This window comes from Coenobita brevimanus, chromosome 55 (assembly GCF_032717465.1).
Source record: "Coenobita brevimanus isolate Jiangsu-jjx chromosome 55, ASM3271746v2, whole genome shotgun sequence".
In the NCBI taxonomy this organism is placed as follows: domain Eukaryota; kingdom Metazoa; phylum Arthropoda; class Malacostraca; order Decapoda; family Coenobitidae; genus Coenobita; species Coenobita brevimanus.
The window spans coordinates 63,035,822-63,051,128 of NC_137008.1; positions in this window are offsets into that span (position 1 = coordinate 63,035,822).

Sequence of the window (15,307 nt, forward strand, 5' to 3'; positions counted from 1 at the left end):
CCTTTCCTCGCACACTTTTCATCCCATTCATCCCTCTTCCTCAGTCCCATGCCTCCTTTTGTCTGCACCCTTTCATCACTCCCTACCTTCCTCCCTCTTACCTCCTTCATTACCCTCTGTACCCTTCCACCATCCCCTGCCTACCGAACTTTCTTCCAGACCCTTACTTCCTTCCCATGGACACCCGTCAGCCTTTCCCTTACATCCCTCCCACACAACTCAACCCCTCAATCTGCACTCCTCCTCCATCCCCTGCCTTCCTTTCTCTTCATCCTTACATCATTCCCTGCCTGCCTCCCTCTCACACCCTTTACTCGTATCTCCTTCTGTACCTTTGGACCATCTTCTACCCTCCTTTCTAGCCCTTACCTCTTGCCCTCTGCTTCCTTGTCTTTCAAACCCCTGAGCCCCTCCTTTTCGTCCCCCCTACCTTCAGTCTAATTTACACCCTTCCACAATTCCCTAACTCCCCTTCAGGTCCGTACCTCTCTCCCACACCCCTCAGATCGTAACTTGTCTCTTCCACCCACTTTTCAATTTCCCTTTCAGTCTCCCTCCTCTCTTCTTCCCAAGACTGTCATGCCTTCCTCATCTGCATCCTTCCACCAACCCCTACCTTCCTGTCTGTTCCCTCCCTCCCTCCATTTCTCCCTCCCACACCGCTCACCCTCTCCTAATCTGCACCCTGCCACCATCCCCTACCTTCCTCTCAAGCCCCTCTCTCCCTCCCACACCCATGCCATCACTGTCCCTCGCCGCGCCTGTCCGGTTGCTCCTCACCCTTCTCCTCTTCCCCGTCCCTGCAATTTTCCTATCATGGCCAAAATTCCGACGCACCTCGCTCCTTTCTCTCGTCACTCATAGGCTCTGGCAGCTTCTCCATACCTTACACTTCCTCTGGGGAAAAAAAAAAAAATCGTGACTTTGACTTTTTTTTTTTTTGAGAGAGATTTATTGGTAGGATATAGTCTTCGTGTGCTGATTCTTAGGTGCTATTTCTGTCAACTGCTACTCGTTAGACTGCTTTCCTATGCCAAACGTTTTCATAGTTTTGAGGCACTAAATCAAGAATTTTTAAGTGACTAATATATATATCGGCAAGTAAAGCACCAAAATATTGTGGGAAGGAGAGGGCAGAGGAAGGTGCAGACGGTGAGGCAGTAAATTTCAAGGGGAAAAAAAAATTGCAGCCGAACATCTGTAGGTGCAAGAGCCACTGGGAGATTAAGTTAGTTCGCGGCCTTGTTGGGGCGTGAAGAGCTCTGACTGTGAATACCGCATTAGGTTTTGAGGCGACTTTGTGTGTGTGTGTATGTGTGTGTGTTTGTGTGTGTGTGTGTGTGTGTGTGTGTGTGTGTGTGTGTGTGTGTGTGTGTGTGTGTAAGTGAGCTCCTTCACCAGCACGCACACAGTCACACGCGCGGGGGCCAAGACGGCGTTCCCTTTGACCCTGGTAATTATAAATGACGTCAGAGTTGCGGGGAGAACACAAGACGAGGGGAGGCGAAGGTGAAGTGGCTCGAGGGGGGGTGGGAGGTCAATGTTCTCCTGTGTGTGTATGTATATTTCTATGTATGTAGCGGAAGTCCGCTTGTTTATGTATGTACCGCATGTCCGCTTGTATATGTTTGAATTTATATATGCATTTCCGCCTGTCGGTGTGTGTATCAAGGTCTTGTGAGGGTTACATCCAGGTCCTCAGTTGTGCTGCTGGGGGAACAGGGATAAGGGAGAAACAAACTATGTCCTTTAGTCTGACCTGCCCGAGAATCTGAACACAAAGATGAGGGGAGGCGGTGATGTTCGTGAATGAAGTACAGGAGTAGGTGAAAGACATTGGTGTTTCCCGGTCATACGGATGTTTTTTTTTTTTCTTTTTTTTTTTGAGCGGATGAACAGAGAAAGGAAAAAAGAAACGTAAAACACGGCTTAGAAGTTTCTAGTAGTGCTGCCTGCCCATCTGAGGCATGTACAATCTACTACAATACATGCGTAGAGTAACCATATATTTTCTTCCATTACCCACTATAATATCGCTGTATGTCATCAGCCTGAAGTAATACCATAAACACCGAGCGTTATCATTCACATCCAATTTAACCCCAGCCCGATGACGCCTTTTATATTGTACTGTATTCAAGTTGTCAGACACTTATACTCCAGTTTAAGGGAGATCTGTCCTAATGAAGAGGTTAGAGGAGAGTATTTTTAACCTTTTTAACTTCAATAGGTTCTTTTTTTTTTCTAGCTTACTTAATTCGTCTGGTGGTAGTGGGAAGAGAAGTAATTGAAATGAAGAGATTAATTGAACGGAGAGGTCTGGAGTTTTTCTTTATTTTATTTTTTGCTCTGTAATTGTCGCTAGGACAGGTAAAGATACGTTGCTAAAAAAAAATCTGGTAGTGATCGAACAGAAATGAAGGAGTTAATCGAACACTCTCTCTCTCTCTCTCTCTCTCTCTCTCTCTCTACCCATGAAGGCACTGCGAAGAACTAGATCCCAGCCCTGGAGTGTAGTCATGGCACCTCGCTGGCTCCATCAGCTTCAAGGTCGTGTGCGGACACAGATACGTCAGCCGTCGTTCATTTTTAGATATTTTATTTTTATTTTGCTGTTTTTATAAGCTTCAGGTCTCATACATAAATAAGTGGAGCATCGGTAGTGAAGGGAGTGCTATCTGGTGTCACACTTTCTCTAGCAATGTATGTGGACACGTTTTGATACTGCATCTGTATTCTATATTTTACGTTACTTTTATCGTGTTTTCTTTTCCCTTCATATATCCATAAGTACCCATACGCACAACAGAGAAATTTTGATGGTAAAGAAAATGCTTCATCTGGTATCACACTTTCTCGACTAATGCATGAGAATTGGATATACATTTAGATATAGCTTATGTTTTCTTTCTCTTTTTATATCCCTCAGTATCTCATAATAAAGCAGTGAAATATTGATAATAAAGGGGGTGCTACACTGACATCAAATTTTCTCTACTAATACATGCCTATCCGATTTATTTTTACCTGTGGCCGCGTGCTTACCTTCATGTTGTTGTCGTTGTGATTGATGTTGTTTTTGCTTGGAGAAGGTTTTGAATTTAACCCTCACCACGCCATACTGGCCAACCTACAACACTCATTTTCACAGGGTGTATTGCCTCCTTCCTTCCCTACCACTCGCCACCATATCCGTCCATCCCGCCCACTCTTCTTCTCCCACCACCCCACCATTTTTCTACCCCCTCCTCTCTCTCTCTCTCTCTCTCTCTCTCACACACACACACACACACACACACACACACACACACACACACACACACACACACACACACACGCACGCACATTGAACGCCACGATTATCACATCGATACTCGTATAGCCCTATTTACATGCTCTATACGCCCTCCTTTACGAACTCTCTCTATTAAATTCTAAACAGGGCCGTCGGATTCAGTGGTGAGGCTTTAATGATAAATACAGAGAAATCTGATCCTTTGAATGTGGCTGATTAAATTTAGGTTCGTGTTGCAAATAGCCAGTGTGACCTCAGTATTTAAATGCCACAAATATATACACGATATAACCCATAGGCGGCTAGAATTTCTCTTAATAAAATCATTCCCAGAGTTACCAACAGAAGAGAAAAGAATACTCGAGTCAATATAGTCTTTTCAAGCCTCTAACTGTTTGTGTTTCAGGTGAATAAGATCTTTTAATGTTAGTTTGAATTAAACACCGAAGTGTACCAGCCAAAGCCAGTCAAGCGCGTCACACAGAATGAATGGGAGCATGTGAGAGAATTAAAGATGGATGTTGTTCTGTTTTTCGGGAGCCACTCAGCTAAGACGAGTAAGATACGTAAAACTAGTGTACACAGCACTGGAGGCTATCTTTTCCCCTGTGTCTCTGCTGCTTGGCTATAGAATTACGTGTGTAAATGAATAGAGTTTCCCATAGATTATAGCCCTCTGTACTGTCTTCGGCCATGTCCAGTGATCTGAGTGAAGTTGGCGTCTGACTTTAATCTGATGAACAGCACTGAAAACTGAATCAAGTTTTCTGTATTCTGAAGTATGGCAACTCTGACAGGTTTGATCCCTTCAGTTTGATGACGTCTTTTTTTCTTCATTTGATCAGACCACCACCAGACGAGTTTATTCAGCGTTTGAGATTTCCTTTGTAATAAAGGCATTTATAAAGGCTGTCAGCGCGGCGCCAAGGGGAGGGGGTTGGGGGTTTAAGTCTCCGATATCCTCTCAGCCTCTCCTCCCTTTAATTTGAAGTAAATTATTGTTTATTTCGGTGCTCACATCACCTCAGCTCCCCTTAGTCTTAGGAAGCTCCCCCTAAGCCCATCCTAACCAAAAAAATAAATAAATAAATAAATAAAGGAAAAAAAGAAAGAAAAAAATTAGAGGCGTCACTTATTGCTGTATTTAGTCTCTTCAGCTCGAAAAGTCTCTCTTAAACTGAATAAAATCATCCAGTGATAAAGAACGATAAAATATGAAAGACGGCGCAGTATTCAAGGGATTAGATTCAACAGTTGTAGCACAGCGTAGAACAAACTCAGAATGTTGCAGCGTTTGCTTAACACGTAGGGTGTGTAAGTTTGAGGAATGATTTCTGATCCTATAAAGACTATATAAATTTGATCCTACTGTCGTATTTATAAATTTTTCAGGGCTTAAGTTGTGTATAAAATCGCTTGTTTATATTTTTATTGTCAGACATACGGATCCCATACAGTTCACAGCCAAATGAGAATGAATAGGTAAACAATCAAAAACAATCATTTCTAACAATAATAAACAATTATGCAAACATGCTTATCATGAAAATGAACCAAGATAATTTATTGTCATCGTTTTCGTCTCTTCTCTGGCGCAGGAGGTCGTTGTGGTTGGTGACAAAGGACAAGGACAGAATTATATACAGTCGGGGGTAATTATTCGCCAAATATTCCACGCCTTCTACCTTTTACTGCGCTCTGCTGACTAACATTCTTAAGCTTAGAAGGGCTTGGCATGTTTAACTTCCCTAGTGACGGATGTGCCCTAAATGTGAAGTAGACGTAGTGGAGTGGTAGGGGGAGCTTTGTCCTAGCTAGCATTTCCACCCTGAACGGCAAATTGAGCCTGTAAAGAGAGGCAAATGCGTAACGCCTTTTCCTGAAGCCATGATCAGCACCTGCCAGCACAGGTCTCGGAACTCCCAGAGTAGGCTATGTTCAGGCTTCATTACACTCAGGAAAATCACTGCAGATTAAGTCTTAATAGTTTTTTGTTCCTATTTTCATTTTAGTTTTGACTTATGAGTCTGTAACTAATATTAATGATGCACGAATTAGAGAATAATTCAATTTCTTATTCTTACAGACTGATTCGTCTTGCAATAAAAGAAGGGATCATAGGACAGCGTTGAATTTATTTATTTATTTATTTATTTGCACTGGCCAAAATAAGAAATATGTAAGGTTTTTCTGTGAGAAGAAATAACTGCTGTTACAATTACATAACATTTTCAGGCTGTGTAATGCACGAATGAAATAATTAGAAGTGCATAAAGCGATAAGCCACGCAGCCTGAACGAGCAATGTTGGAGGCAGATCCGCGTTATGGCGTGACGTCTGCGCTGTCTCTCCACAACACCTGCTGCCATACACAAGCATTGGGTATGTTGTACGTTATTTGTAATCTTTTCATTCCAGTGACATGCTTTATTGATTTATTTATACTACCTCCAGACGGTTTCATGCATTTTATTTTTTAGATAAACCTCTCTCATTGAAAGGACATTTGATGGCTATATCTAACCCCTTTAGTTTAAAAAAGTTTATTTCGAGGTAAATAAAAATCGCCTGGAGATAACAAGAAACTATATTATCGGCTTGAGTAGATTAATCACCACTCTTTTTCTGATGCATGTCTTCATTATCATCACCATATTGTTTGTGTAGGGAGGCAGTTCCGTGTTATCGTGTGCATGTCAGCGCTGTCCACAACATGTGCTGGCGTACACAAGCCTTCGATATCTGCTACGTTATCTCTGAGTGCTGCTTGCCTCTCTACATTTTGTTTCGTGCTGCATTTTATGTCATTATCATTGCATTTTGCCTCTGAATAACATACGAGTAGCTCTCAAGGAGGTAGGTGTATTGTAGGGTGCTAGAAGAACAGTTATAATTTGTAAATGAAAGGCAAATTATATGGATGATAGGCTTAAAGATAATTGAGCTGATGTAATTCACACTGATGATAAAATGTTCAGCTTGAAGTACCAGTAACTATGATGATGTGACAAGGAAAATTATAGTATTTATTGAATTAGGTAACCGGGGCCGACAAAGGAGGCAGTGGCGAATGATATTACGTCACCATGGCAGTCTAGAAGGGTGGATGGGAAGGGGCTGAGACGGGTGGGGTTGTGGAGGTAGGGGTGGAAGGGACAGGGGTGATGAGGGTGGTGAGATGTGGGTGATGACGGTGGTGGGGATGCGAGTGATGGGGGTGGAGGATGGGGGAGTGACGGACACCGGCAACGAGCGATGTAAGGACTGACAGCTGTGGATTTATAGTCTGTCTACTGCATGACCTCTGCTTATTTTGTTTTAGTCTCACGAACACACACGAAAGAAAGATAGGTAGAAAGATAAACAGATAGATAAATAGATAGATAGTTATATACAGCTCTCTCGATGTGTGCTACTGAATAATAGATACCACGTGCATGGCAGTAGTTGTTGTCGGCTTTATTTTACGTGCCCGTGAGTCAGTGAGTTCTTGGTAGTGTATAAAGCTGACTGGACACACTCCGGCGTGAGGGTGCCAGTGAAGAATAGTAGAAGTAGCAGTGGTAGTAGCAGTAGCAACTCCAGGCTCATCTGACTGTGGACTACAGGCTGAAGGTGACCGTCTCCTGTAGACAGTCTATCTATATCTCTGTTTAGATAGATAGATAGATAAATTGGGACGACGTTGGGGGACCTTGTCATAACCGGACAGCTAAGCCTTCCGGTCATATCAATATCACGACGTGAAGGCGTCTTTCTCCAACACTGGGCAACTTCCTGAAACAAGAATACGGACGAAAAAGTGTGTGTGTGGTGGTGTAGCAGCCCTTCACTTAAGACCTTTGCCTAGTTGGAGTAAAAGGAGCATAGTATGACAAGAATACGGTATAAAGAGAGTGTGATGGTCTAGCAGCCTCTCTCACGCAGGCCATCCGTATAGACCCTATGATGGCCGGAGTGGGGGCTTTCATGTAGCACTCACCACTCCTCTCCTAAGCTCGGGTGGAGACTCTGAAGAATGAGAGACTCGCCACGCAGAGACTTTTTATCTCCCACAGGGCCCTTGTCTCGTCCATACGCCCCCTCCAGCGGCAAAGAGAAGGGGTGGACGAGGGGCTGTCAGGAGGGTAATGAGGACGGGGAGGCAAGAGAGGGTATACTGTGGGTAGCACGCCTTGAGAGGACCAAAGAAAAAATAGAGGGTGAAAAGAAAGAGGAAGGGGAAGGAATGAGGGGAGGAGAGGTGGGGGAAAGTGTGTGTGTGTGTGAGAGAGAGGGAGAGAGAGAGCACTGTTGATACTGATACGGAGAGTAAAGTCGGAAAAATCTGGTTGGTAATGTCAGGGAGCACTGAGTAGGTGGAGGAATAAAAATGGAGTAAAGAAAGGGCAAGAATAAAGAATGATGAAGAGGTGACAATTATAAAAACAAATTAACCAGAAATAATAATAGGAATAGAAGAACATCAAGATTTTAGTGTTAAGGAAAAAAATATAAATATTAAATGATGGAGAAGAGATATACAGAAGGCAGCAAATTCATAAAGCACTGTTTGATTGGAAAGACGAAGAAATATGGGGTAAAAGAAAAGGAAGAAAAAAGTGGGAAGAAGTGGTAGATGGCAAATTTAGGAACAGATTAAGTATTATGAGTGTGGAAATTATAAGAGTGGAAAGGAAGGAGAAATATTGATTATGAAAAAAGATGAGAATAACGAATGTTGCTGGAATTTGTGGTAAGCGAGAATGTGTGGGAAGTGAACGTTGTAGACGTGAACAAAAGTAGCATCCCTTTTTCTGATTCACTATTTACATGTGCTTCCCCACCGTGCTTTTAAACTTTGGATAAACTTTTAGACAGCACCATTGATAAGGAAGGAAAGGGTGGAGAAATTTGTGTGGTAGTGATAAAAAGCACTTGATGTCTAAAGAAAGGATATAAATATTTAATGTAATGGAGAAGCAGGAATACTGAAAGATGGGAAAATAATTGGGTGGCAGAGTTAGGAGCAGATGAGAAGAGACGGAAAAAAAAAAAAAATACAAATTTGATGTTCTAGAAACGCAGGGATAATAGAAGATGGAGAGGAGGTATGTGGTATACGGTAATTTTTGAGAGCATTGCTGACAGGAATAGAAAGAAACAGAAAATAGAAAAGAGAACGGAGTGAACCCTTTGGAAAAATCAGAAACGCGATGAACTCAGTGGCTGCTGTTCAGTTTCCGTAAGCTGAATTAAATCGTCCCTCGTAAGCTGAAGTAAAGTACGAATATTCTTAATTCTCAACCAAAACGTTATTCGTGATAGATATTCGTGATGAAATATCATCCCTGCCTCTGATCCACTGTCTCTAGCGTGTTTCGTCGCCGCGCTTCGAACCTGACAAGTCGGCCACTGGAACAGTGTCGGTATCCACTGAACTGAGGCTGTGGAGGGGCGGCTATTAGAAAGCGCTGTTGGCTGATGTATGATGGAAGGAGAAATTTGGGTAAAAATTTGTCAAAAGAAATGCAAGAATTACGAAAAGTGGAGAAAATGGTGGGTAGCGTTGGAGGACACTGTAGATACGAAAAGAAGGCCCACAACTTATTAGAACACTCATGAAAAACTGGATGAAGATGAAGGATGAGAGGAGAGGCGAGCTAGAAAGGGACTGAGCGTGAAGCACCTCCGAGAATCACACAGAGAGAGGATACACAGGGAGACGAGAGCAAGGAGCACGGAATAAGGAAGCTGTCTGCTGCTTGGAAGTGAAAGGTGAGTATTGCAGTGTACAGTAATTGTTATTTTATAGCATTTATGTTGAGATATGTAGAGAAAGTCACATTGTACTATGCATATATGTTGAGATGTGCCTGAGGTGGGGTGGGGTGGAGTGAATAGTGTAACTGTTAGCATACATAGCCCGTAAAAGATCCACGAGATATTTAGGTAAACACTCAGCTTTTACACATCCAGTATATCGTTACCTGTACGGAATCAGAACCTGTGAATTTACACCGAAATTCTGTGGATTACATAACCATCAGTAGCTGTTGACATCACTGCTGGAGAACATACCGGTCTTAACTCAGACATACGCATCCGAGTTGACGTCACTGTGGGTTAATGTAGGGGGTGACATCTAGAATAATTAAAGTTTGCATTATTATATCATTCTCGCTGTCAGTCACTCCTGTCGTGCATCTTGTCTTCAAGCTGTTGACTTCCACTTGATGATGATTAATTAACTCTATATACCTGTCAGTCTATCTACGTACCTATCTATATACAGTATATATATATGGTTAGCTGTCTTAATATTGTAAGGGGTGGCCCCAGACCAACTGCCCACATGTCACCCCGTCCTATGCCATTAGACTGCCCTATCTGTAATCACATCCACTTCCATACACCTCTCCACCCCTTTCCTCCAGCTCATTCTCGTCTCCCTTTCCACCTCACTCACATACACACTTCTAGTCAGTCTCTCATTCTCCATCCTCTCCACATGATGGTTAACGCTGACCTATAGTCCTGCTAAGATCCCACTATCACTCCCAGTCAAGAGGGGAAACCAGACTCAGCAGATTTCCCATTACTCCTTTGGTACTAAGATGATGGTGGGTAACTGACTCCCATTAGTCCTTGAGTAGCTGTGTCGGGGATTTGTGCTTCTTTGGGTATAGCATCGACATATCAGTATTATTACCAGTGTTATAATCATCATCATCATCATCATCATATCATCGTCCACCATTCATCATCATCCATCAGTCATCATCCATTCCTCATCACTCAGCCATCATAAGTCATCAAGTACTCGTAGTCATTAATCATCATCATCGTCATCACGTGTGTTGCTGCAGGAACTGTACATAACACATTAGATGAAAAGTTCGCGACTAACACATATAAGTAAACCTTCGAATTCTCCTTCCTCCGTCACCTGGCTTGGGGTCACTGCGGTGCGTGCAAAACCAAGTGACCTTCCCAGAGTGTGTAATGCTGCGGTAATCTGTCACACTCTTGCAGGATCGCCTTTGTTGGTGGCTGAGGACAAGAGTAATTACAGGGAAAGTGTGGGTGGCAGGCGGGTCTGTTGGCTTCTCTCTCTTTACTGGTTGACCCCTTCCTTTCTGCCTGTGGGCCTCTCTCATTCTGTTCTGTCTATCTATATCTATCTCTCTGTCTGTCTGTTTACTCATCTGCCTGCATATCTATGTCTCTGGCTATCTGTCGAACATTTTTTGAATTTGTCTATATATGTATGTACTGTATCTGTCTATCCATCCATTTACCTATGTACTTACCTGGGTATGTATGTATGTATGTATGTATGTATCTATCTATCTATCTCAAACACACATACACACACATACACACACTCATTCACACACACACTCATTCACACACACACACACACACACACACACACACACACACACACACACTCTCTCTCTCTCTCTCTCTCTCTCTCTCTCTCTCTCTCTCTCTCTCTCTCTCTCTCTCTCTCTCTCTCTCTCTCTCTCTCTCTCTCTCTCTCTCTCTCTCTCTCTCTCTCTCTCTCTCTCTCTCTCTCTCTCTCTCTCTCTCTCTCTCTCTCTCTCTCTCTCTCTCTCTCTCTCTCTCTCTCTCTCTCTCTCTCTCTCTCTCTCTCTCTCTCTCTTCTCTCTCTCTCTCTCTCTCTTCTCTCTCAGTAAATCCATGTATCAAGCGTCGCCCTCCAATCACTCTCGAAAGTAAAACGTTGACTCATCCCATCCAGCCTAAGTCGACTCACGCATTCGTCCTCTGAGCCTCGACCCCTCCATCCAATATATCCATCCCTCCATCCATCCATCCATCCATCCATCCAGCAGGCGTCGTACTCTACTTATGTGTCAGACGTTCTTTTATCCCCGTAACTCTCTTCTAGGTGTCGTGTTAAACATTTCTTTGTCGTTTAATTCACCGCCATCTGTGCGCATCGGCTGTGATAAGGAGAGAGAGAGAGAGAGAGGGGGGGGGTACCTGTTTTGTAGGTAAGATGGGTGTGGTTGTGTTAGGCTTTGATGAGGGTGAAGGTGGGTGTACGTGTAGGTGGGTAGGGACCTGTGTGTGTGTGTGTGTGTGTGTGTGTGTGTGTGTGTGCTGGCGTGAGGGTGGAGTTGGCCAGGGTGTAGGTGCCAGGGGAGATGAGTGTGAGCAGGTAAGGGCGTCAGACAGGTGTATATGAGTGTGTGTGGGTGGGTGGGTGGGTGGGTGTTAGCATCTGTGTGGGAAGGTCAGGCAGTATGAGAGGAGAGTTAAATGTTTGTGGGTTTGCTTGCTTGTTTGTTTGAGGATGTTTGTGCGTCCGTGCCTGAGTATGTGTTGGTGTGCATGCGTTCTGGCGTTTGGTGTTTGTGCGCGGTTGGGTAGATAGATAGATAAATAGAAAGATTTAGTAAACATACAGATAAACATATATATTTTACAAGCATGCATGTATGTCTCTATGTGCATGTATGTATATATGTATGTGTGTATGTATGTATAGACTTCTATAGAAAGAGAGAGAGAGAGAGAGAGAGAGAGAGAGAGAGAGAGAGAATCTGTATAACTGGATGTGCTTTGAAGGTGCGTGTGTAATCCCTAAATGGTGTCGCAGTGTGTGTGTGTGTGTGTGTGTGTGTGTGTGTGTGTGTGTGTGTGTGTGTGTGTGTTTTATGTATATTTGAAAAAAAGGTCATAGAATTTATTACGATGTTATGAACAAGTGGATGAACACATTAATTTGTGCTCTGTGTGTCGACGAGGAAACAGATGAGGTGCTGAGAGCGTGGAAAGAGAATATAGATATCCTAGAAGCCTCCAGTTATGCTAGTCGTGTTCTAGGAGAAGAATGGTACTCGGTAAATACTTGTACGTCTGTTTTAACTCCTTCAAGCCTTTGAAGTATTCGTATTTAATTTATACTTTTCGTATGACTTAGGAAAGATTTCGAAATGGAGAGGTTCTTTAGTTATAGCCTCCATTAACTTCTGTACTAGGGATATTGCTGAGCCGAACAAAATCATCTGGCAACAACAAAAATAAGCTGAAGTGACGTACTCTGGCAATCTGTTTAATGACCCCCGTGTAGCGCATTGGCATACATCTTATACTTTTTGTAGGACAGGGAAAAGACAGCGCTCCGTATTTCATTTTCAAGTGAGGGGAATCATTGGCATAATTAACGAGGATACCTGAGAAATCTCAACGGGAAAAGCAAGTCACTTTCATCACTGTCCAAAAAAAACACTGGAGAATCGGGGCTGCATACTAGACCTGACGGAAACAAGATGACGGAGTTAAGTAATTGTTTTTACATGAAGTGATGACAAATTTTGAAGCAGATGGTTATACATTATAGAAGTTAATGTGGTAGTTGATATTTCTTATGTATTCTCTTTTATGGCTGATTTAATAGTTGTACCGTACCAAAATGTGTTAGTGAACTGCAGGGGTGACTGTGGTTGGGGCAGTGTTGGTGTGTGTAGGCGTGAGGGAGGTGGGTGAGCGTGTGTAGGTGTAAGACTGGGGTGGCGTAAAATAAGTTTGGACATGTGAATGATGATAAGTGACACTGAGGTGAGAGTGTGAGGATTTTCATGAAGGTCATGAAGGTAAGTGTGTTGTTAGATGGTGGAGCGCGATGGGAAGGCAAGATGTGAAACAGGGTAAAATATATATATATATATATATATATATATATATATATATATATATATATATATATATATATATATATATATTAGTCGCAGAGAGAGAGAGAACGAGAGAGAGGAGTGTGCTAGTGATGATGACCTCAAAGATTTAATTACACCAGCTGCCCTCCCCAAAATGAGAGGTAGTTGACGTTGTGTGGGTGGGTGAGATGAGGGTGGATGGTGAGTGGATGGAGCGAGGGTGTAAGACTGTAGGGTGTAAGTGCGTGGGATGTGGCTGGGATGAGGTGGGAGTTGGCAGTGTGTGGGTAAGGGTATGCGGTGTGTGGATGGGATGAGGAGGGGTGGGGTTAGATGAGGATGGGTGGGATGTGGGTGTGATTGGGTGGGATGAGATGAGACCTTGGGGTATGTGGGTGGGATATGGGTGTTTGTGGATGGGAATCTGATGGGTTGATATGAGGGTGTGTGAGAGGGAAGAAAAGGTGGATAGAGTGCAGAAAAGACATGGTGTGTGTGTGTGTGTGTGTGTGTGTGTGTGTGTGTGTGTGTGTGTGTGTGTGTGTGTGTGTGTGTGTGTGCTAGGGCCCCCACGTGCCAGTAAGTAATACCTCAGCGATCGATTACCTCCACCCACACCCACACTGTTATCCGAGTGGGGTGTGAGCGGTGGGTAGGGGAGGGAGGCCGCCTACACACACAATCACGCACTCATTTATACTGCTTCATATCAACACACACACACACACACACACACACACACACACACACACACACACACACACACACACACACACACACACACACACACACACACACACACACACACAATTATCTCCCCCATCAAACACACCAGGAGGCTGTTTGATTTCGGGGCAGGTCGCTCGCTCACCAGATTTGCCACTGTGATGTCAGATTGTGCACGTTTTCGCTACTCTCAGTGATTTCAAGCATTACGTTTGGTATTTTGAAGAGTTTGGAATATTTCTGACACAATTATTCGCGGGATGACATATTTAAAGCATATTCAAGTTAGAAGGAAGCATGATTTCAAACAAAAGTACAATATATACCGGTAATTGTCCGTTTTAACTTAATCGGAGTTTCTTCCTTGTGCTTTTTTTTTTTTTTTCTGATTAGGGGCACCATAAAATATCGTATTGGCTCTTCATTCTTTCCATAACACTTCTCTGTGAATAGTGCCAGTATTCTTGTGTCAGTCCATTGTCGCAACTCAGCGTTTAAGATGGAGATGTAGCGATTTTAATTCAGAAAAAAGAGAAAAGAGTATTGTGACTAAGTTCACATCCGCCCCCCTCCCCCTCCTTCCCTTTGACAATATCCTGGGTAAGCGTCTGGCATCCAAGCTGGCATTCATTCCCACTGTTCATCAGTCATCACTACCATCATCATCATCGTTATCACCACCACCACCACCATCATATATATATATATATATATATATATATATATATATATATATATATATATATATATATATTCAGCATTGCAACCTTTGGTGTAATTCTGTCGACTACAGTAAATAATCTTTCACACATGCACACACCAAACACATGCACATATTGGGGAGATGACACACTTAGACGCTAAGTACACACACACACACACACACACACACACACACACACACACACACACACACACACACACACACACACACACACACACACACACACACACACACACACACACACACACACACACACTTTCCTTTTTATTTATTCCCCTCTCCGTTCATCTTCCATCACATTGCCTCTGATGTTCGGGAAAACCCCAGTCTTGTGTTCCAGCTAACGCCAGACGGTTTTCTTCAGCACGGAGTGAGTCACAGGAGCCTGAAAACGATAAAGACACTTGTGGCCATGATACTTGTAGTGATGCTAGTTGTGGTGATGTGAACGTGTGTGTGTGTTTGTGTGTGTGTGTGTGTGTGTGAGAGAGAGAGAGAGAGAGAGAGAGAAACAGATGTTATGTCAAAGCATATGTGTTGGAATAACAAGTGTTGGTAAATAGGACATGCACCGAGGCGAAAGAGACAGGCAGGTGTGTATGTGTGTGTGTGTGTGTGTGTGTGTGTGTGTGTGTGTGTGTGTGTGTGTGTGTGTGTGTGTGTGTGTGTGTGTGTGCATAGGCTTAAAAAGTCAGATTTGAGGATGAGGCAGATGTGTAGGATGGGATATATCGTTGTGGACCAGGTGTGACTGTGTTGTGTACGATGCCTGAGCTTAGTAGAGGCTCTGGTATGGGAGAGTCAGGTGTGTGAGTGAGGCAGGTATGTGGGTGGACGAGATAAGTGGCTATGGGGCAGGTTTGTGTGGGTACAAGAAGAGTGTGTATGGGA